This window comes from Hylaeus volcanicus, chromosome 6 (assembly GCF_026283585.1).
Source record: "Hylaeus volcanicus isolate JK05 chromosome 6, UHH_iyHylVolc1.0_haploid, whole genome shotgun sequence".
NCBI classification, from domain to species: Eukaryota; Metazoa; Arthropoda; class Insecta; order Hymenoptera; family Colletidae; genus Hylaeus; species Hylaeus volcanicus.
In genome coordinates this window covers 8,346,285-8,368,237 of record NC_071981.1, presented here as the reverse complement: position 1 = coordinate 8,368,237, position 21,953 = coordinate 8,346,285, and the positions used below count along the sequence as shown (strand labels likewise).

At 34.6% G+C, this 21,953-nt stretch overlaps 1 protein-coding gene and 1 long non-coding RNA gene across 2 annotated transcripts in view; both read right to left on the bottom strand.

Moving 5' to 3' along the window:
- LOC128878188 (chloride channel protein 2-like) overlaps positions 1-21,953 on the bottom strand; it is a 184,028-nt gene that overhangs the window by 137,624 nt on the left and 24,451 nt on the right. The gene's annotated exons all lie outside the window — the stretch shown is intronic.
- LOC128878193 (uncharacterized) lies at positions 14,443-18,853 on the bottom strand. Its single transcript, XR_008457355.1, has 3 exons — positions 18,518-18,853; positions 18,084-18,397; positions 14,443-17,991 (listed from the first exon to the last, which is right to left on the bottom strand). It is a non-coding gene; the product is annotated as an uncharacterized LOC128878193 (long non-coding RNA).

Below are 21,953 nucleotides of genomic sequence, written 5' to 3'. Positions count from 1 at the left end.
TTAACTTTGATAATCAATGTTATATTTTATTTAAAATAAGACGTTATAAGGTTCCATTTTGTAGAAATATTTAGTAGGTGTACTTTTAATCGAATAGTCATCAACATTTACAAAAAATAAAAGTTTCGATATTTAACCAAATCTTCCCTCTCCTTTCTTATCAACATACACGGTTCAAAATTTAACATTTTTGCGCTTTATAATGAATTTTCATAAATTCTATGAAAGTAAACTTTGTTTTTAGTATTTGAAAATTGATCCAATGTTACTTTAATAAAAAAGAGAACAGACTGATACGATTTTTCTTCAGAAAAATTTTTTTAATAAAACCCTATTATAATGTTACTACTACAAAATAAAGAAGAGATATTTAAAATTCTTTATTATAAACATGTGAAGTGAGGTATATAAAAGCATCAGAACTTACTTACGGTAAAACAAAAAAATTACTGATATAATATAAAAATCTTTTGAAAACAAAAAAGTCATTTACTTGGGCTTTTTTCTTTCTCCTAACTGTACTCGTTTTTTTGTATTATTATATTACACCTCATAGTATTCTCTAAGTTCTGACATGTGTCTCTAAAGTCTCAGCTTCGATATGGAATGGATTATCATTATTTTTCAATTATGATCCATTCGTGTAGTACCTATCTCTCTTACGTTTTTGTACAATGTTCGTGTATTTACTTTTTAGTATATTTAACAACGTCTCCCCCTTATCGCCAGCTTCTTCGTTGGCGACTGTTTCTAGGTTAAAGGAAAGGATGACGTAGCTCTATTTTTGTACTGATAAACGCGCCGGTATCTGCAACGGAATTATACACTTCAGAAATGATGTATTCGCACGTGTACAATGCAACACGCGTAAACTTCAACAAATACTGATTTGAATGAACGCCTACGGTATCAATTTAAATATTTTTCTCGGAAGTAAATATTTCTTAACACCTTTCCTGCGTCACATGTTAATCGTAGTCGAATCGTTTACCAACATACGCATTCAACTGTGTATGTTGGTAATTGCATACAACTTGGTAAACGGATTCATGTCTCCGAATTTGCGGATGACATTGGTGGTTACACACCAGTTCATAATCCTTTTCTCGGTAAAAGATCTATCGAAAAGGCAGTAACTACTATAAACAGTAGACTCAATAAAGTAGGCCTTAGCTTAGCACCCGAAGAAACCATTCTAGTTCACTTCAACAAAAAAGTTATACAACCGGGCACTTGTACCATTAATATAGAAAACACAAAATAAAATCTAGTACAACTGCTAGATTCTTAGGAATCCACTTTGACTACCAACTGAAATTTACAGAACACATACAAAATGTCAGAAACAAATGCCTTACCAGACTCAATATTCTAAAATTTGTATGTGGTATAAGATGGGGAGCTGAACCACTGACCTTACTAATCCTTTACAAGAGCTTGATTACATCAATTATTGAATATAATTACTTTATTTATTTTCCGAAAAGTAGAAATCGATTACTGAGTATCGAGAGAATACAGTTTTTCCGTACCTTGTTCACTTCAATGTATTCAATGTGTTCAATTTTTCACTCAAAAATTCTCCCGACCCTAATGCTACAATCCTGGAACACTTCCACAACCGTCCTGTCAACTCCATCTCCTTTTTTACCAATGGAAATAGAAAAGATAATAACAACGGTGTTGGTTCAGCTATCTTTTCTCCAGATTTGAATATCTCGGCTCTTTTTGGACTAAACAATCAAATATCCACTTTCTCTGCAGAATGTATTGCAAATAAAAAAGCCATCGAACTCGCATCTACCTATCCTTATGAAAATACGTTCATTTATTCAGAGTGCCTAAGTGCTCTTCAAACACTATCCAAGTTCACTCTTAGTGTAAAAGTTAATCCGTTAGTACTTGATATCAGAAAACTAATTGATGCAAATCTTCGTAGCAAAAGAAATCTCTATCTTTTCTGGATTCCTGCTCACGTAGCAATTTCTTACAACGAGAATGTGGATATTTTAGCCAAAAATGCTACTGAACTCGAAAGTTCAACTGATATCCTAGTTCCAGCCTCCGACTTTTCCAAGAGTTTTAAAAAACAAGCGAAAATTGAAATGGAAAAGTGGCTTCTCGATGAATCTAAACATGAGGGTACCAAGTTTTTCAATCATTTTTACAATTCTAGTCCCAAACAATGGTTTGCATACAAAATCCTCCCCAGAGATTTCGTTTCCTGGATCAATAGATGTCGCGCAAATCATTACCATCTGGCTGCCTCCCTTTTCCGAATTAAGATTATTGGTGATCCAAAATGTCAGTGTGGCTATCTGAAGCAAGATCTAAATCACGTTATTTGGCAGTGTCCGCTATTTGACAATGAAAGAAATGACATGGTACAAAAACTTTGTCAGCTCGATTTACGCCCTCCTTATACAATAGATGTCCCCCTATGTAGACCATATATCCAACCTTTGTTAATAATTTTCAAATTTCTTAAAAAACACGATATATATCCTTAAATGTAAGAATTAAATGTAAACTTCTTTAGACAGTATGTAAATGTATATTTTCATGTAATATTGTTAATAACCCCGTAGGGGGTTCTATAGCTTAATAAAGAAAAAAAAAACTTTTCAGATTCGGTATATAGGACATAGAATATAGTTACATAACAAGCGGCATTTCAAACTATATCTGTGCTTCATCACAAAAGCCCTGCTTTCTCATAAAGCACTAACTAACATTTCATTTTTGTAGTACGTCGATTATATGTTCTATTACTATAAATAAATATCTAATTCTATACTATAAATAAATATATATAAATAAATAAATACTAATATACAACAGTGGTAAATATAATGTAATTGCATTGTCAAGTGACAATTGATAATCAATTGTTATTTGAAGTTGAAAATTAAATTTTGTTATTTTTATAACCAATTACTTTCATCGGCTGTAATTGTCAAGTAATTTCTCGAATCGCAAACCCGAATACACCAATTTGTAACAAATAGTAAATAAATGATAAAATAAACTTGTGAAAGATTTGTTTTTGGAACTATATAATACTGAATGTGTTTATTGTTTAATACAAGTATTGAAGTACATGATAAACTCAATCAGTTCCTACGAACGTCTGATTCATGACGCATTACACGGAGTCACATATCGACCAATTAAATTCAAATTACCAGCTCCATCTGCTCACCGTTTGATTCCAACGATAATCCTTTTTAATGAAACGAATGTTAGAACAATGAGCATCTGTGCAAGGCGAAGTTTACGAGAAGCAAGGATTTTTATTTACAGATTTAAAAAAGACTGTTGATTATATATTGCAACTTTTAGAATGGATTAATTTGTTTAAAAATATTGAAATGCTGGAATGTTTTGGGATGCTACGAATTATTTTTTGTAATCTATTATTACAAAAATGTAAAACTTGATAAAAGAGTCAAATGTGAAAAAAAACAGTATGTAACCAGTGTCAAGTCAGCATCTCAACTAGGAGAGGGAAAGAGAGAGGTTACATGGCAAAAATCGAAAGTCATATTTTAGCTCGATTTTATTTTTAGTTTTTAATTAAAAATCCATGTTGTAAAAAATTAAATACGCGAAATATTAAAAATTGAAAATTTTTAATACAATTTGTCAGAATACTAAAATTATATTGTTAATGTAAGTAAATATTACCGTTACTATTATCTTTAATTTTTATTTCAGACTTCCAACATTAGTGAGCTATTCCTAAAAACTTCAGGAACTGAAGTAAGTGGTTTATGTCAGTGTTCCGTAAAGTGTGTGCCGTGGTCATTGGTCGACATGCCGCGGAATAATGTCAAGTTTTGGGAAAATAATGCACCTACACATAGCTGAGAGTTATGCGAGTGAAGCGCTTCGTTGCGCGAGGAGCGGGACAGCATCATGCGCGGTTTTAAAGGCCCACTGTCAAATTTTGCTTCTCTGTTTAAAAAAGAAGAATGGGTAGCAAAACTTGCATATCTGGCGGACATATTTGCTGATTTAAATGAGCTCAACAAACAAATGCAAGGTAGGAAGTCTAATACTTTAACGACATTGTACAAGATTGAAAGCCTTCGCGCTGAGTTGGTGTTATGGATCAACCACGCTACCAATGGTAGTAATGTAATGTTCCCAAATGTCATGGCTGCTGATTCAGAACAAAAAGTGCAGAGACTTTGATAGTGAAACACTTGGAGCTATTAAGAGAACAAATGAACTCTTATTTTCCTAAGTGTGACCTGCAAATCCATTCTCAGATAGCATTTCCCTTGGACACGTACCGATAAACGAGTAGGAAGAATTCATGGAGCTAAAAACTGATCGGCCATTAAAACTAAAATTTTCCGAAACAGAGCTAGCACATTTTCGGCTGCATATAAAAAATGAGTATCTACTGCTTTCAAAGCGTGCTATTGCAATTCTGTTAGCATTTGCCACGACCTACTTATGCGAATTGGAGTTTTCAACTCTCGATTGCTCCAAATTTTGATCGCCTATGCTCAGTTAAGCAGGCTCACATTTCTCATTAAACATCTTTCCATATTATATTGATTTTAATGATAAATAAATATTATATAAACATTGTTTTTTCTTTGGTGTACCTACGTAATTTTATGGCTCGGCACCAGTGTTACATTAGTCGTTACAAGGTCGTTTTTAACCGACTTCGAAAAGGAAGAGGTTACTCAATTCGACATGGATATTTTTTTTTTCGTTTTTTGTATCACGAATGCGCTTGCTTCGAACTCTCGGCTGAACAGTCCTTCCACTTACGGAGGACGACACGACGGCGACGCACATTGCTTCGAGTGAATAATCAACATGGATCAAATTCTGATATCTATGGATTCTTATAGGAATTTTTACTGTCCCTAAATTTAATGTCTCTATACTGTTAAGGGTGCGCAGGAGCCAAAGCCAAACTTCGAGTTGACTTCAGCGACATTTGCGGAAAAAGTAGGAAACTCCGGACAGGTACAGAGAGGGCGATACAACAATTGCAGGAGAGACGAGGACAGGGCGATTAGGCTAGCATGATTTTTTTCCAGGATATTGAAGCAAAGAAGCAATATTTTCTAATAATTCTGGTTTTAATATATTCGTTACACTTTGGCGGATGCGACTCCAAGGTCTGATTTTGTAATTTCGGCCTTAAAACTTTATAAACAATAAAAGTACGTTTGCTATCTTCATTTTATTGTATAACCGTGCCGTAAGCGCTTGGGGATTGACCACGCTCTACCACGAACCGACACCTGCCTAACTTTCTACCCGAATCAGTACCGATACCGCTGGCTGCTAGGCATTTCGTTGAGCAGCAACCATCGACCAATAATTATAAACCATCACTGTACGCATATCCGTTTGGGCTTCAGCGTGGGCTGGGGAATAAACAATTTAATTTAACAAGAAAGTAGAGCATTTGTTCACCGTCTAACAATCATCACCGAGACCTGGCGTACCCACTGAGCCCGGCACACCCACTGAGTAACCATCACAAATTCAATACCTTTACAATCGAAATTGATACCAGAACCCGACTTTGTCAAAATGGCAACATATACAAAATGTGAAACAAGACTTTTGGTCCCGATGGGACAAGGAATATATCAATCATCTGAAGGTTCGCCATAAGTGGACCAAGGGTTCACACAACATCACGGAGGGCACTATCGTCGTGCTAAAGGATGACCATCTACCACCACTACAATGACGTCTCGGACACGTCGAAAGAGTGCATCCTGGCAATGACGGTGTCGTGTCAAAAAACAAGTATGTAAAATGTGGTTCATATCGACCTAACCGTTTCTGAGAAAAGTGTACCTCTGTATCAAAAACCTAGGTTTTCAGGAGACGCAAAAAACTAAAAATTTCTATTTCCCGTTCGATTATCGATATAAATGTTATCAAATCGTATTTAATTTTCTCGAAATCGATTAAAACACTGCTTTTTCGGAAATTTACTGTCTTCTTTACCCTAGAAAACAATACTCTATGGCTGTAACCAAGGTAACCGCGTCTCCGGTCTTCCGCTTTGATTGACATTCTTTTCTCTTCGAGAAAGGTGTCAGGTGTATTTCCTTATATTTTTTACAGTTTTATCGCGATATTTTTACTTTTTTCGTGTCGTCGAACATTTTTGTGAGAAAAAAGCAATTTGTTCAATTTTTTTCCTTCAAAGGTAGGTTTATCTTCAAAGGCAAGATTTATTTTTAAAGTCATATAACTCGGCCAGAAAAAATCTTAGGACGTTATCTAAAAAAGAATTTTATAGGTAAAATGTAGTAGTTTCTACAATTTGAGTAGAACTTTTGAAACAAACTTTTTTTATTGACTTTTGAGTTGTTAAGAGTACGTAATATTAAGGAACAAAATTACGTGTTACTTTTTAAAACACAAAACAAGAAAAAATACTAGAAATTTAAAAATCGCATAATAGCACGTTAAAGTTGAAACTTCGAGCTTTCAAATGCTTTTTAATTTTATTTTGTTGGGTTTATAGAGTGTTCCCTTTTTTTTGGACGAGTGTAATATTGATAACTTTAACCATCTGTGACAACAAAAAATACTGATATATAATAGGAATGTTTCAATAACAATAGTTCATCTTCGGAAGGAAGGAAATATTGGAACGGTCGCATCGTAAGCACTGAACTCCAGATATTCTCATCGCATTATTTTTCAAATTCCGACATATAATTCTATCCTTATATACAAAATGCCTCTAAGTAATAAAATTAACAAATACACCCATTTCGCAACGGGAATATCCCTAAATCATTTAATAAGACTGTTCCCGAAAGAATTCGATGGAGGCAGAACAAAACTACGTTTGTTTATTAAACAAGTAGACGCTGTTTTTGAATTAGGCAGCCCTTCACAAAAACCAGTTCTTTTATTGTTTGTGAAAAATAAAATAGAGGGTAAATCCCAAGATCAGATTGATATGCACCAGAGCTGAGCAGCAAGCTTCTGGTGGGCAAAGCCGCTGGCAGTCAGTACTGCGCAGTGGGGGACCGACTTTCGTGACTAAAATAACACAAGCCAGCCGCTCATGAGGAATTATTGCACAGAGAGCAATCGCTTTGCAACGATAAACGACGTATGTATTTCTTATTATTCTAGGTTTTATTAACTTGTACACATGAACGTCGCAGATTCGTCGTAAGAGCATAGGGCACTATGGGTTTTCACACGTCGTCGTTTGTAACTGATTGCTCGCTTGATCGCGAAACAATAGCTATTGGGCGTCTTTTATTTTCTACATTTTTTGCAGTTGCCAAAATTGTGAAACAAACGAGATATTTGACTATTATTTATCTGACATGATTTTTATACTGGGACTTCATTAGATACGGCTTGCGATCTTTGATGCCAGGCAATCATGGATGCCCCATCTTGTTAAAAACGTCTGACCAAGAGCGCAATAGCGTATTTTAAAAATGCGTGGAAAGAAGAATTTCTTTTCGTTACGGACGGCGATCTTGTCAAGTGTTTAGTGTGCCACAAACAGTTAAATTAAGTGAAAAGATACAATGTAGAGACGCATTATAAAATACAGGGTGACCCAAAAATGTTGTAACACCTTGAAAGGGGTAGTTCGGAAGGTGTACACCAACTTTTCTAATCAACTTTTTTGTTAATAACTTTTTAATAAGCAGTGAGCGACGGTTAAGTTATTGGAAAAAGTTACTCTGGATGGTGCCCTTGACAACATATATCAAGGTCAAGATCATGGGAGCCGGGGTCTCCTATTCGGCATTTTTACCAAACAAATTACTACAGGTCTGAATAAAAGACTCACACCAAATTAAAAAAAGCCATACAAAATAATAAAAATCAATTTAAATTGTACAATCCAAGTTTTAAAGAACAGACAGTTGATAACTTATCACACTAACCTATTGAAACTTCTGTTCAGGAGATGGGGACGAATAAGAAATAGCGCATTATGTCCATCCTATTGACACCAGTAGCATTCATTTTCATTGTATCTAACCATTCTCACGAAATTAACAAATTCTATTACGAAACTTTCCAACTAAACGACCATGTGGGGTTATATGCATTACAACCAACTAGGAAAGATAGTATTATCAAATTCTCAATACACCCTATTAATGGGCTTGGAACATCAAAAAATGAAAAAAAATTCATTTAAAAAAATTTTTTTTATTAAAATTTAAGCAATTCTGAATAAGTCTGCGCCAAAAAATGGAATTTGGAGCACTAGAAGTGGTAAGAAAAACTTTTTGAAAAAAAACTTTTTTTCTCACAAAAAAAGTTCGACGACACGAACATAGTAAAAAGAACGCGATAAAACTGTAAAAAATATAAGGAAATACAACTGACAACTTTCTCGATGAGAAAGCGACGACAGTCAAATTTGCGGAAGATCGGAGACGCGGTTACCTTGGTCATAGCCATAGAGTATTGTTTTCTAGGGTAAAGAAGACAGTAAATTTCCGAAAAAGCAGTGTTTTAATCGATTTTGAGAAAATTAAATACGATTTGATAACATTTATATCGATAATCGAACGGGAAATAGAAATTTTTAGTTTTTTGCGTCTCCTGAAAACCAAGGTTTTTGATACAGAGGTACACTTTTCTCAGAAACGGTTAGGCCGATATGAACCAAATTTTTTACACGTGTTTTCAGACAGTAGGGCCTAATTTTCACCGAGGATTTTTTTGAAATTCCAAATGCTTAATTTTTTAAAAATGTGTAAATTTGAAAACAAAATTTACAGGTTTGCGCGGCGATAACTTTTTTTGGAATCAAAATATTGAAAAAATCCTCAGTGTAAATTAGGCCGAACTATTAAAAAACACGTGTAAAAAATTTGGATCATATCGGCCTAACCGTTTCTGAGAAAGGTGTACATTTATACCAAAAACCTAGGTTTTCAGGAGACGCAAATACTAAAAATTTCTATTTCCCGTTCAATTATCGATATAAATGTTATCAAATCGTATTTAATTTTCTCAAAATCGATTAAAACACTGCTTTTTCGGAAATTTACTGTCTTCTTTACCCTAGAAAACAATACTCTATGGCTATGACCAAGGTAACCGCGTCTCCGATTTTCCGCAAATTTGACTGTCGTCGTTTTCTCATCGAGAAAGTTGTCAGTTGTATTTCCTTATATTTTTTACAGTTTTATCGCGTTCTTTTTACTATGTTCGTGTCGTCGAACTTTTTTTGTGAGAAAAAAAGTTTTTTTTCAAAAAGTTTTTCTTACCACTTCTAGTGCTCCAAATTCCATTTTTTGGCGCAGACTTATTCAGAATTGCTTAAATTTTAATAAAAAAAATTTTTTTTAAGTGATTTTTTTTTTCATTTTTTGATGTTCTAAGCCCCTTAACCCACATTAATCTCACTTTATCGGACCAAAAGTACGACCTACTCTTTAAGTTTTATACAGAATCCTTAATCATGTGTACAGTGTACTATGTGCACCATGTGTACTAGCAATATTAATACCACAATTAATCTTGCTAATCACACAATCAACTATAACAAGCCTTACTATACAGTTTTTCATCTAAACACACTCACGCTGGATTATATTACAATTCGTTAGGTAATGTCAAAATATTAAATTCCAAATATCTTCTACTAGACCCGTAAACATGTGCAACAAACATTCCCTTTATAGTGATATCGCGTCTTTATGTCAAAATTTTCTTCGGATTACAAACTCGGGAATCGAGGCGACTAAAAATAAAATAGAAATGATAAATTACATAGGTAGTGATGAAATGCGCGATGAGAATAAAATTGTTAAAAAAGGTGTACTTGATGGAACACCTTACGTTTCGAAATGGCTTTTCGGCATTTCGGACGCTGAAGTTATTAAAATCTATGATGAAGCACTAGAATCTCTAGTTAATGGAAATAAAAATATTAATTTACTAATGAAACAACAAATATCTGTCATAACAAACACTATTCAAAATTTTAATTCTCGTATTAACAATCTTAAGTTAGATGAAAAGAAACGTAATGAGAACACCATATTATTGAATAATTTCCCTAGGAACATATACATACAGAATGCAATATTAGAACAACTGCACTTAATGTTAAGAATTGTGATTTCGACGTCATCCATAGTTCCCTCTTCTGATAGCCAATAGATGGCGCTTGACGTGCGGCTCGGATCATTTTTGGTCGGACCGTCGCACAATGGTCCGGATGCCCGAAAACCTGCCCAAAATGGAATTTTTGAAGTTTCGAACACACTTTTTTCAATATTGTGCGTGTGTTGTATACATACGAGTGTATTAGATGCCGTTTGAAATTTTAAAAAATAGTAATCGGTTACTGATATACAGAGGTTTAAAGTTGACGAAATTTCATGATGCTTGATATCGTGAAAAGTGGCGCATGTTTATTGTGTCACAGAAAGTTTATCCTCAATAGATTCATATGTAAATCATTTTACCATAAAAGTAGATTTTATAAACATAAACTTTCCACAAGAACAAAGTAAAATATTTTTGGATTCACTATTGTAATTCCCTTCTCAATATGGTATAAATTTTAGTTATCTTTCGATGAATCGGAAGGAAAACAAGGATGATACTCACCGAGTGACACGCTCTGCCAAGTTTCTTGATATAAAGTAACATGTCAGGTATGATATCCAATTGAGAAAACTTACGCCATTTTAAGTTATTTAAATTTAAAGTCTATGCTTATAAGGAAAAGAAGACTGTTTACGCGGCATTAAAACAAACCTTATTATCGTTAATTTTAATTTAACATTAATTTATTATTGTTATTTCTGCCAATGTATTCTAACTATGTTGCCCTATAAACCTAGAAATCCTATTTCATAAAAAGTTCATAATAATTTAATATTTTTAATATGCATGTCGACCATATTGGATCTGCCATTTTGAATTTTGCAATTCTGATACCAGATTCGTAATTTGCGGCCAAAATAACCCTAAAATACGAAGTTTCACGAAGATCCGAAAACTCCTAATTTTTGCCAGGTTTTTGGCCATCCGAACTGTAGCTAAAGGACTGTTTCATTTATCTTCATTTCTTTTCATGTGTTCACTTTATAAATATATAAACTAGTGTTCTTTACATAGGTTTATTTATTCTAAACCTCCTAGTATGTCTCACCTCCTCTTTTTCCATCTTCAACACTTAATATCACAAATATCGACAACATTGAATGAATATTGTAACTTGTTTATTTCTTCCATTATTCTAGCACGTCGCAACATGTTACATCCACATGTAATACAGCCCAAAGATTTTTACAATGGATTGACCAAAATTGATCTCCCAAATGAGCAAAATTGGCCCATACCGTTGACACTGTCTAATATACGTAAATATTATGAACTTTGCAAAGTAGACGTAATACTCAAAAACAAAAAACTAATATTTATCGTTAACATTCTATTGACCGAAGAATTGCAGTATAACCTTTATGAACTAGTACCACTTTTCGTATCCCACAACCGCTCTCACACCCAATCCTATACAGGGTGGTCCACTCAATTGTTTCAGGTCATAACTCCGTTATTATTGTATTTACGAAAAAATGCCATAGGAGAAAGATAAATGGTTCGAAGAGCACTACATCTGTAGGCCTTAAAATTTTTTTTAGATGCAGCAGTACATGTGCAATTAATAATTGCATCATTTCTTTAAATAGAAATGCATATTTTTTTTTTACACAGATCGATTCTTCTGTTCATTCTACGTAAAAAATGATTACGGTATTATGGCAAAAAAATTATTAGATCCCGAGATATTTTCAAAAAATGTCTTTATTGGTACTTAGACTTTATGTGTTTTTGAATGGGTAATTTACTCATGCGAGAAGAAATTGTTTATTTATATATTTAAATAATTTATTTTTAAGAAAATAAATTTTTTGTTAATTTACTAAATGTTGTTTGTCATTTATGAAAATTTATATGGGTAAACTACAGGTTAAAATAAGGGATACATGTTTTTGGAAATTTTGTTTTTCACTATATAACAATAATTATATTAAATGGGGAATTCCTCCTTCCACGCCAAAAATGTGGTTCCTTTATCATTTTTTTTTCTTTTTTAAAGCATGCAAAATTTTTATTTGAAATTTTACACACGTCTCTAGTATTATTTTAGTATGATGTACAAACTTTTACGGAATGATTTACCTAAAAATATAAATGTTATGGTCCGTTGACCGTGACGCCATAATGGAAACATTGATCGCTGGTTGACTTGATTTCTACCGCCTGGTGGTCTTACCTGTATACCTGTGTATCAGTCACTAGTTCATGTTCTCCTTCAGTGATGACTGATGCAACGTCACACTTGTACCTTTGGTTTTGCTGCTTTTAGCCATTGGAGGAAGAAAACTTTTAATTTTGTTTTTTGTTAGAGGATAACAACACGCATATTGAATAAAACTTGATTGATTTATGTACTTCAGTTCATTTGAACGATAGAAATCAAGTCAACCAGCGGCCAATATTTCCATTGTGGCGTCACTGTCAACGGGCCGTAACATTAACCCCTTAGCTTACAACGCTGCCTCAGAGACGTCGTAAGTCTACCGGGCCAAACATAAACAAGCCGGCTCAGAAACTTGATGGGAAGGCCGTGCCAAATATAAGCAAATGTCGCAGAGACATTATAGAGGCACGACATGCAGTTACTTCTCATTCGCATTCGACTTTACATATATCTTAAGAGGTATTATAAAATCACCCACCGAAATTATACGCAGAAAGAAGACGTGTAGTTTGCAGAAAGCATAAACAATGCAGGACGACAACGTGGGAATGTAAAAAAGTGTAAAGTTGCATTACATGTACCAATGTGTTTTAAGAGGTACCATACCATCGAAAATTACTACATTTTTGTATTAAAATAAAAATGTTATTATTAATGTATTATTTAATTTGCAACAATAAATCTTTTTTTGTTTAGTAATCAACTAATCGTAATTATTTATCAAACATCTCGCAAAGTTAATTGTACCGCGCATGTGTATATACAAATTATAGGATGTTTGCGATTTGTACAATTTCGAACGCTCAGCCAAGCTGTGTATGTCCCTACGTGTGACCGACCTTCGTGTCGCTTTTGGCGCGCACAACTGGAAATTACATCGTAATGCAAGGGGTTACAAAATTTGTACATCATACTAAAATAATACTTAAGACGTGTGTAAAATTTCAAATAAAAATCTTGCATACTTTAAAAAAGAAAAAAAATGATAAAGAAACCACATTTTTGGCGTGGAAGGAGGAATTCCCCATTTAATATAATTATTGTTATATAATAAAAAACAAAATTTCCAAAAACATCTACCCCTTATTTTAATCTGTAGTTTACCCATATAAATTTTCATAAATGACAAACAACATTTAGTAAATTAACAAAAAAATATTTTCTCAAAAATAAATTATTTAAATAAATAAACAATTTTTTTGGCTAGAGTGAATTACCCATTCAAAAACACATAATTTAAAAAAAATGTTTGTCTTAGCTCCTTTAGTTTTCAAGTTATTTAAAAAAACATGGTTTTCACTCCTCACTTTTAGATACGCTCTTGTTTACATCTATTGTACTAATTGTAAGTCAATTCTGTGATATGCCCTCGTGCGCTGCCCGGTGTGGGGACCTCCAGGTTACCTGCTCCGGGCGGGACACGAGGGCGCTGGGAGCCGTGGATGTGTGGCGCCACTGACAGGATTCCTGCGTTACGGACCGCGACTGTCAGCTAAAAAGAAGCGTGTCGCCGACAAGAAGAAAAGGTTCGAGACTTCATTCTTTGTGTTTCCTGTAGAAGGATCGCGTGCGATACGCGGCTATTGTGTATGAAGGAGTGTGATATATAATATACGGGTAAGTGTGTGAGTGTATCCGTGTATGCAATGGTTGCGTGGGAACGCCGGTGTAATTTGTTATTTATAATAATTCGGAGTTCAGTTCGGTCGATACAGTTGTAAATGTCAAACAAAAAATAATTCGTTGTCAAACTGTAATACGTTTTAAAGTCATTAGATTCCTACATGTATATAATAAAATATCGTTTTGTTACAACGAGGCAGTTCAGTCAATAACCCTCACACGTGATCCCTACAGGTGGACCGACGGCTCCAGCATTCAGACACCCGGCAGGTTCCTCCGCTGTTAGATTAAGGAGTGGTGGAGACTAACCCCTCTCCCGGGTAGTATGTGTAGCAGGGAGGTGTCCTGTTGAGTACTCGCGAGATCCAGACACCTCCCTTGTAGCTTAGGTAGGCGAGTGTTTTTAGTGGGTGGGCCTCAGATGGCGGACGCGGAGTTGTTGCTCTGCGATCGCCGTTCGAGGACAGCCCAACATAACTCTGGTTCACCCCGGAGAGCCCATGAATAATGCATTTTCACTCGGGAAAAAAAGGGGGAGATCTCCAAGTGTAGCTCACCGATTTTTATGTCCTTTGGTACAGACCTTTTTTATTGAAAACTATTTGAGCCATGTTCCGGGTTTTTTTTTAGATAGGCACTCGTTTGCGAAAATATCGAGATCAAAGGTCACAGCGTTGGCTCCATTTTGGATCAGGGAGTATCGACAGATCTTCAAGAAACAATTAATTTTTATGTATATGTTTAGGGATCCCAAATTAATATTTTTCGAGTTATTAATGATTTTATGTGTACGTAGTGTAGCATGAATGCCCGTGACTATATCGTATTTCTCAAGTGAACGATATGGTCGATCGATTAAGGCGTCGGTCTATGGTTGCGCTGTTCTGTGTTCGTTTCCTAAATGTTACGTTTTTTATGATTGAAAATCATTTTATTTTCGAAACAAGGTGGATGCCAACGGGAAAATGTAACGTATATGACATACAATGAAGCATGGATAGAGACAGGGACAAATGAATGGATATGAGATACTGGAATACGGTGGTGCTAATGGAGAAAAGCTTTTTACTGAGGTTGATTTTCAATCTCTTGATTCTTACGACGAGCGTGGAATCTGTTAATTATTTTTTTTTGTTAAATATTTTCATGCTTTACTTATTTTATTATTTGCCATGGAAAAACAAAAAAACATTTAAAGTCAAATTAATTTAATTTTTCAGTATATATCTAGGATCACAGATCCTAGGAACACAGATCAATAACTGTTACGATGTTATAATGTCTTGTTTGAATTCGCAGAATACAATCTGAAACTTTTTTTTAGTTCATTTAATGTTGTATCATGTTGTGATGTCGTTATACCGTGGAGCGGTTGACGTACCGATCCAGTCGGTGGTGCCCAGGGATACTGAATTTGACATCGTTGGGTTGTTAGAGGACTAGAAATAACTTTAACTCGTGGTTATCTCAACTGTGTGAGTTTATTCCCCTTGCGGGATCGTCCTGGTTTTATGTACAGCTTATGACTACTCTTCTTAGGCTAATTAGACTAATTCTACAGTATGTCCCACGAAATCCTGGACAGCCGATTATTTCGTAACCTATTAAAGATACGAAAAAAGTTTCTGATATGAAATTGAATGGCAAGAGGGGGCCGATTTATTGGCCGTAACAATTTTTTTTTATCATTACTGTTTACAGATATATGAAAGTTACGTTTGATTTTTCAAATGGGATTATATACTTTTTGTTTGATCAATAGATAGTATGTTTCAAGACGAATTCAGCAAGCTTAATGTAAACACCCTTTTACAAATAGTTTTTAAGATATTACGCGTAAAAGTTTACTGATTTTCGGTACAAGAAAATCTGCGAGACCAGGAAGCACAGTAGGGGGTCTCGACTCTCGACCCCACTTAAAATGCTACGGGTTAGACCGTGCCTCTTGAAACCGATACGAAGAGACTACGGTAGGAACGGCAAGCCAGTCATTCATCGACACCAATACCTTTCCTCTCACAAGTTTTCAGATAATTTGTCAGTTTAAAACTCTGACAATATAAGTACACTTTCATTATTTTACGTTTTAAAATAATCCTTATTCATCAACACGACCTTGCCTGGCCACGCCAAGCATTTGACTTCCAGGCCGCGGACATCTAGGCAAATTTTTAAACAGCCTCAGTTTGTGGATGATACACTATTTAGCTTCTTCATTTTACCGCCAAAGTGCGGAGCAGTCACTTTACATGAATTGTCATTAGGATCTGAACGTCCGTACTGTTGAACACAGCATTTTAGCTGCGCATAATTGGAAACCATTGAATTTTACATTGTGTTATACAGTGTCGCCTTTGCACTTTGTAGGAAAGCATCTTGATGTACTGGTAGCTCATTTCGATTTCACATCTTTTTTCTACTTTCTTGTAGTTTTTAATTAATGGGGATCTTCTATTTTTTTGTGATTTTGGAAAGGACTTTCATGTACTGGCAGCTCATTTCAATTTCACATCTTTTTCTACTTTCTTGTAGTTTTTAATTAATGGAGATCTTCTATTTTTTTGTGATTTTGGAAAGGACTTTCATGTACTGGCAGCTCATTTCGATTTTACATCTTTTTCTACTTTCTTGTAGTTTTTTATGGGGATCTTTTATTTTTCTATGATAACTCCTTGAGTCCTCCACTTTTTCATGTACTTGGCATAATTTTTTTACTTTTTTGAAGTTTTTTATGGGGATCTCACTTCTTTTTATAAAGATAATTTGCATAGTGAATGACTTTAAATAATTTTTATATCATATGTATGTAGTACTTTTTGTAGAGTTCATGGTGCTCGAAACCGGTTATGGTTGCAAGAACTTGAAATGTTAAAGATGAAGTGAGAAATAGGAAAAATATGTCCACTATTTGTAACGCACAATTTATTGTATTAGAATGAAGTTCAGAAGTATGCAGAACGCGTGGCAGAAAGTTTTGTTGGAACAAATTTAAATAATGAGAAAATGAGAAAATGAACGGAGATTCACTATTTGTAACACATAATTTATTGTATTACAATAATATAGAAAAAGAGAGGTCAGATTTAATTCTTTAAATTCTCAAAAGTATGCACGACACATGACAGAAAGTCTTGTTCCAAGAAATTTTAATGTTACTGATAATATATCTATAATATTTTTAATATCTATAATCTAAAATAATCCATATGAAATAATATGTAAAAATGAATTGTTTAGTTTTGTGATTTATATATGTCGCAGAGAAATGATAAAAATAGAGATTTGATCAAATCCCTAAGGTAGATGATCAATTCACGGGAGATGTTAAAATAACAACTATGTGAGGTCATTTCCCTAAAGAAAGTAAGTGATTTGATCAAATCCCTTAACTGTTTTAGTGAAAAGATGAAATAATATGATTTGATCAAATCCCTTGACTGTTTTAGTGAAAAGATGGAATAATATTATTTAGATATTAAAAGTATTAATTTAGTAAATCATGCGTTATTAAGTGTTGAGAAGATAATACAACAATAGTCGTAGAAACATAAATTATTTATTAATTACATTCCCTAAAAGTATTCTTTTTGTTTTTTAAAATATCAGCTTAGGTACCTGTTTCTTTTGCTAATTAGTCTCGAATGAATGATTTATGTTTCTATGAGTATTGTTGTATTACCTATTCTACTTTTAATAACGCATGATTTACTAAATAAATACTTTCAATATCTAAACAATATTATTTCATCTTTACACTAAAACAGTTAAGGGATTTGATCAAATCACTTACTTTCTGTAGGGAAATAACCTCACATAGTTGTTATTTTAACATCACCCGTGAATTGATCATCTACCTTAGAGATTTGATCAAATCTCTATTTTTATCATTTCCCTGCGACAAATACACAGACTTCTTATTTTTTTAATTGAAGAGAGGAAAATAAAAGGAGAGCAGGTAAAGAAAGTGAATGTATATATTTCATATGATATTAATTTATTAATTACAAACATTTATTCATTCAATTCATAAATTAATACAAATACCAGCAAATTTGTTACGCACACCGCTCATCATCATCTTACACTTCAATTATCTGTAACACATACAAACCATATTTTAGTTGCAAATTAACGCAGAACTTAAAATAAAAATAGAAATCATAATTATCATACAAACATTACGTACAGCTCACTTAATTCCTTCCGTTGTACACTCTGTCAGATCGTAGTATATTTTAACTGGCAAATTTCAATATAGCTGTCAAACTTTATCGTATTTCCTGTAATACTTGCACGATTCTTCTTGTGGTATTTTAATAATTACTACCAGATATCCTTCACTCAGATAAAATACTAGAATTTCACAGCGGCAACTCCTATTTTTGGAGAGCACCAAAATACTGTTGCTTCGTCAGCAAATTATTTGCTTCATAAAACAAGCAATTCATCCCTTCGTTTTTTCTTATTGGAATGACTGTCGCTGCTTATATCAATCAAAGACTGTGGAAACAGAAAACCCACAAGAATAGTTACAACGATAGTACACATACTTTAAGCGCACACAACTACTTATCAAATAATGGTAAACACTATCTACTTTTAATTGTGGATTTTATTTACTCTTTTATTGATGATGTTATATGCTCCTCTTCTTGATGTGAAATATAATAAAATATGTCGCACTGCTAATACTACTATTATAGTTTTACTGCGTGCACACACGTATTACAAGGCAACATTCCTGTTTCTTGTGCATTATTTCTTGCAGTATCTGGTGAAATTTTTTTCTTCTGTCTTAAGGGTGCGCAGGAGCCAGAGCCAAACTTCGAGTTGACTTCAACGACAGTTGCGGAAAAAGTAGGAAACCCCGGGATAAGGACAGAGAGGGCGATACAACAGTTGCAGGAGAGACGAGGACAGGGCGATTAGGCTAGCATGATTTTTTTCCAGGATATTGAAGCAAAGAAACAATATTTTCTAATAATTCTGGTTTCAATATATTCGTTACACTTTGACGGATGCGACGCCAAGGCCTGATTTTGCAATTTCGGCCTTAAAATTTTATAAACAATAAAATAAAGATAGCAAACGTACTTTTATTGTTTACAAAGTTTTAAAGCCGAAATTGCAAAATTAGGCCTTGTAGTAACGAATATATTAAAACCAGAATTATTAGAAAATATTGCTTCTTTGCTTCAATATCCTGGAAAAAAATCATGCTAGGCTGAACGCCCTGACCTCGTCTCTCCTGCAATTGTTGTATCGCTCTCCCTGTCCTTGTCCCGAAGTTTCCTACTTTTTCCGCAACTGTCGCTGAAGTCAACTCGAAGTTTGGCTCTGGCTGCTGCGCACCCTTAAGGCCGAAACTGCACTACCCTTTATCCCTATTTCCCTGTAACACACAGTAGCCTTTTCATTTTTATCCTATTATCCCGTGAAGCATAATTCTAATCCATTACCTTTTCCAGAAAATCATAACTTTATCTTTACTCACTTTCTACAGCTCACTCTTCCGAAAAGTGCCTAAAGACTCAAAGTTTCTATCCTTTTAACACACACCACCTCCAACCATAGCTGGAAGCTCTGCCAAAGCTGCATTTTAGTAAACCTATGAAGGGAGGTTATGTTTCGATCGGTAGAAAAGTCGGTCGATGTATTCAACACTTTTCGCTAGGACTCGTACCTCGTTATCTTTTGTTTCAATGCAAGTGGCAGGAGGGTGTTCCAGAGTCTTTCTATCTTCATGTAACGGTCGTAGCGTACAGATGTACTGCATCAGTGTTTTTATACATTTCAATTCTATTATTCAAATATATCATGTTTGACATTTCTCGTGCGTCTTAATTATTCGCTACCCTTGATTAATCCCAAATCGTACAATTGGGGATTCGGCCGGGATTGAGAGAGACAGGCGGATTGTGTAAATTGAGGCGATTGAGAAAAAAAACGTCGCGTAACGTAATGCGATAAGGCTGTGTTGTTCGTGGTGAAACGATCGGATGCAACGGTATCCGCTACGGTAGAAAGTTGCCCACGTCCCAATAAGTTGAAATACCCGTAACGTGCCGGTCTAACAGCATAATGTTGTAAATGTTGTTTAAGGCGTTGATCCGTAGAGAAGAAAAATATGAATGATGTTAGAATAAGGCTATTTAAATTTGATTTTGGCGCCAATCATAATTTTAACTAATATATGGTAGGTGAGGGCAGTACTATACAGGATGTAGTATGTGAGTGTGGTTGGTATCTGAGAGACTAACAAGTATCGTTTGATATCAGTATGAGAGAATGTAGAGAGGACTTGTTTTAAGTTTATTATTTTCTTTATTGTATTACTTTTACTTTAATTATTCGAAACCAAATATAATAATGAATATCTTTTAACATTGAGTTGAAGTAAGGTTTATTCAAACCCATTCTGAAATCCAACAAATGAAAATACTGGAGAGGTTACTGAAGTTGAGGGGCAGAATAAGGATGTAGCAGTTTACGTATAAACTTTGGATGACTGAGTGGGTATGACGACGATAACGTCGAGGTAGATAATTGGAACGATACGGTGGTTGAAAGTAAGAAGCTAGATGTCAAACCATCCAAACAAGAAATACACAAAACGAAAGTGTCGCATTTGAAGGACAAGTTGGAACACCTTACCTTATCAACTTGCGGGGAAAAAGCTGAGAGAGAGAGAGAGAGAGAGAGCACGGGCATTTTCCGATTTAAACGGTGTTACATTTTGTTCTCTTCTTTTTTTTAGCATTAATACTTGATGCGCCCATCTCCAACCTAACCTCTGACCTGTAACCTCTGCCGAATTAGGAAAGCGGCGCAATTTACTGGTAGCTAGGCAAGCAAACGCATGGGTTTTGGAGTTTAGAGAGTGTCAAGTTGAAAGAACCGAAAAAAAATTAAAAGTGAAAATCCTCGAGAATGGGCGGCACGAAGCAGATGTCTAAGAGTCATTTTTTGTTGGGAATTTGTTGTATAATTGGCATCCTACTATGGCCGAACTTATACGTAGACACCCTGTATACATCTATCTTCAGGCTAAATTACACTTTTTAATGACAACACGTGGTTGACGATAGCTTGAAGCAATATAAAGTGATCACTACTTCTTCTTTTTGTCACATGGTTGCAGTTTAGTCAATACTTCTTTCAGTTCCATTCATTGATTTGTATAATCAGTATACTACAATGTTTCTTACCAATTTTACAAAATTATACATGTCACGCAAATGAGTTGAATTTCCTTGAACGGAATGAACATTCCATTTCGGCGACAAACAGAAGATTGCATAGCATATCAGTTTTTATGGACTAATGGAACAAACGAAATTAGTAAATTGCAGTACATATTTTATGCTATTTGCTATGGTCGAGTTAGCCATGGGATCCTGTTATTCAAATTCCAACCAACAATAAGTATATTTTGCATTTAACGGGCTATGTCGGATATGATTCACGCAACAAACGATTAATCTATTGCATTTCATTTACACATCGTGCGATACAAATAAGTGAATTAGCAAATCGAGAAGACCCCGAGCAGTTAATACTTGTTGTCTTGGCTCTAAATCGAATTAGAAATCATCTAATCGAAACGATAACTTGTTTAGACTGTGCCATAATCGACGCCGCGAATCCGTTTGCATATTAAACGTGTTACGCAATTGTATCCCATGGATTACGATTGATGTTTCCTCGAGTTTACATCGAATTGTTTTTACCACTACGGAACAAAATGACGTCGAAAGGGTATAGCCGGATAAGGGAACAAATGTACCCCTAAATTGCATTTGTCTTGCGATGTATCATTCAGTAGTTTATAGGAAGAAAATAATATGTGTCAAGTTTCAAGTCTGTATCTCATCTTGAGGAGTAGAGCGAGGTAAGGGGGCGATTAAAAGCAAAAACCGATAATCACGTTTTCGTTCTGAGGCAGTAGCGTGTGCGAGAACGAGGTAAGTAATGAAGATATGATTAGCGTAACCATAATTTATTATACAAACTTAACCTATAACATTACTCTAGTCAATTAACGTATGTATACAGG